At 40.3% G+C, this 3,369-nt stretch overlaps 1 non-coding gene across 1 annotated transcript; it reads left to right on the top strand.

Annotated features, from left to right (window-relative positions):
• The first annotated feature begins 174 nt into the window (after positions 1–174).
• trnap-agg (transfer RNA proline (anticodon AGG)) lies at positions 175–246 on the top strand. The gene has a single exon. It is a non-coding gene; the product is annotated as a tRNA-Pro (tRNA).
• Positions 247–3,369: the final 3,123 nt, after the last annotated feature.

Below are 3,369 nucleotides of genomic sequence, written 5' to 3'. Positions count from 1 at the left end.
CCTAATGTTGAGTTAGGGCAAATAATGATCAAGGCTTATCTTCTGTGTAGAGAAGCCATCCATTTTCATCCAAGCTATGTTCATTGAGTACAAAGTGCAATTAATTGTAAAGTGGTTAGCAGTGTAATTTAAAGAGGATATCGTTGGGAAGACAAAAAGATACCCTTTTGTCATGGCTCGTTGGTCTAGGGGTATGATTCTCGCTTAGGGTGCGAGAGGTCCCGGGTTCAAATCCTGGACGACCCCAAGAAATCTACATAGGTGTGGAACAGGTTTAGTTTCGTTATCATCAATTATTCGTTGGAAGCAATGTGTACTTCACAATTTGACCAATACTGTGCCCTGCTAGAAACCTAATGAGAGTTCAGAAGCTTCAAAAGTTGAACATTACTCAACTTTTGCAGCCTGAAACGCCAGTAAAGCTCCGCTCTGCTACCCAAAGTGACGTCACCCCATTCAAAGTGAATGGGCAGACGCGTTGGAAACCGTTTTTGAAGCTGTAGTGTGGACGGGCCGTGAGGGACTGATGAGAGTATCTCTGTATGTCCAACTCAGTCTCATGGCATTTCGTGTTCACCAACACGATTTCCCCCTTTTTTTCTTGTTGCACAGCACGATTTTAAAAGCAATGTATTTCTACTGGTAATGTGTTTCGTGCCTGCAGCACGTCTTTTTCTCCGGTCGGGTCGTGAAGACCGGAAGCTGTGTGGTTACCACACATATTCACATTACCGATCCCCAAAAAAGGAAGGACCCCAATGCTTTAAACAGAAAATATCATTAACAAACATGAATAAATCTCATATAAACAAACAATAAACTCGTTCTTTTTTTGTTTTCAAGGATTCTTGTGTGAAACCACAATACACAATTTTAAACATCAATTTACCATCTTGGATTTCAAATAACAAACAATCTTTTACAAACTCTTCCAAAAATACCTCTTTCTTTTTAAACAGAAAAAGCATATTTAGATCCCTCATAATACTCCTTTTCATTATAAACCACACGTTATCCACTCTCCCATCATATTTTGCGACATTCCTCCTTTTTTTCACCGCGAACCTTGCATGACTCAACACTAAGTTGAGTACATCCACATTACAACCATCCATCTTCTCATTCATTCCAAACAACCACAATTTCTTCCACTCCAACACCTGCATATTAACTTCTTTTAACATCCCAAAAAACACCCTTAATTTACTACATTCATAAAATTCATGCATACAATTTTCCACCTCCACCCTACACACATCACATTCTTTCCCCACTGAACTATCGAATCTACTTATCACCAGATTATTAAAAACTCTATAATGCCTTAATAAAAAATCAAAGTGTTCACATTCAACATTATTCCCATTCACTCTTAAATGTCCCCATATATCTCCTGCAGGCCTTCTCATTGTTTTTTCCCCCAATATTTTACTTATTTTCTTTGTGCTTATTTCACCCAGTTTCACCACATTCCCACCTTCACCCACATAAAGCACCATATCACTCATCAATATCCCCATTCCCACTCTCAATCATACTTCTCTGTTCACTTGGCATACCCTCCTTTATGCTCTCCAACACATTCTCCGCCGTTCCTATACCCATTAAAAGATCCCTTTCCCTCACCTGTGCTCCCATAAAACCCGGCACATACTCATACACAAGATCCCTTACTACCCTAAATCCCCTTTCTTTAACAATCTTCTTGTTCATGAAAATTGGCTGTGTCCAAACTTGTTTTAAGTTTATGCACTCATAATTTACCATGGGCAAAAAAAGACCCCAAGCTCTCATCTCACACTGAAAATCACTCCTACACCCCATCCATCCCTTCTTGAAACACATGAAAACCGCACTCTCACCACAACTCCCATACACATTCATCGCCTCCCCCAGAAAAACCTTCCATATATGATCTTCTTTATTCTTAATGTACTTTATCATCATTTTGATTCTCATCACATTTACTTCCCTCTTTAGATCCACCAACCTTAAACCCCCATCCCTATACTCATTCTCCAGCACCTCCTTGGCTATTCTAACCCCTTTCCCACCCCACAAAAAATCCTTTATTAACCCTTCTATTTTCTCAGGCACATTCATCACATTCATAACATACACTAACTTGCCACCAACCCATTCACCACTATCACTTTCCCCCTTAATGTCAATCTCCTCAACTTCCAAAATCTCAGTGTTTTTTTAATATTGCCTATAACCCCCTCATACTGAACATCCCTTCCCTCTCTTTCCTTTATCCCCAAATTATTCCCCTACACTCTAAAGAACTCCCTGTTTTCCTTTAACCCTATCTCTTTTCCTACCTTACTACCCTTCCCCACCATCATATACTCTGACTTCCCTATATTCAATTTAGCTCCAGAAGCCCTACCATATAACCCTACACTTTCTAAAATCCCTTCAACACTCTCTAAGTCCCTAACTGTTACAGTGGTATCATCAGCATACTGATATATTAAACTACACCTTCCCCCAGGCATCTCAACCCCCCTAACACTCATGTTACCTCTTATCAGAGCAGCTAGAGGCTCCGCTGATAAGGAGTACAGCATGGCAGAGAGCGGACAGCCCTGCCTAACCGACCTCCCCAGCCTAAAAACATTTGATACCATACCATTTATTTTGACACAACTCCAAGCACTTTTGTAAATTCTCTTAATCCAACCCACCAACCCCCAAACCCCACTTTATCCAAAACTTTAAACAAATATTGGTGACACACCCTATCGAAAGCTTTTTCCAAATCCAAGCTAACTACCACCCCTCCTGCCCCTCCCTTCATATATCTAACTACATCCCTAATACTACATACCGTGTCACTTATATCCCTCCCCGGAATACTATAAGCTTGTGAAATCCCCACCACCGTGCCAATTACCCTTTTCATCCTATTTGCCAATACTCTCGCTAATATTTTATAGTCGCTATTAAGCATCGTCAAAGGCCTATAGTTGCCCAACTTCTCTCTGCTTCCTTTTTTAAAAAGAATACTTATTACACCTGTGGAAATATCTGCTGGGGCTCCTCTCTTTCTTCTAACTTATTAAAAATCTTTGTTAGTATTGGCACCAACACCTCTTTAAATGTGACATAAAATTCAGTGGTTAAACCGTCTAACCCCGGGCTCTTATTCCTCCCCATCCCCATTAATGCTAACTCCACCTCTCCCCTCCCAATCTGTCCTTCACACAAATCCCTTCCTTCTTCACTCAATCTCACCTCCAAACTCCCCCACCACCTCATCCATAAATGATAACCCTGAGATATTTATTTTATATTGCTTTACTCCTTTTTGGTACAATAGTCTATAATTCTTGCATAACTTTGCTACTACTGTAGGTTTCACAC

This window comes from Notothenia coriiceps, unplaced genomic scaffold, assembly GCF_000735185.1.
Source record: "Notothenia coriiceps isolate Sejong01 unplaced genomic scaffold, NC01 NC01_scaffold00015532, whole genome shotgun sequence".
Classification (NCBI taxonomy): domain Eukaryota; kingdom Metazoa; phylum Chordata; class Actinopteri; order Perciformes; family Nototheniidae; genus Notothenia; species Notothenia coriiceps.
Note: the sequence above shows the minus strand (reverse complement) of the source record. Positions and strands in the feature narration are given on the sequence as shown.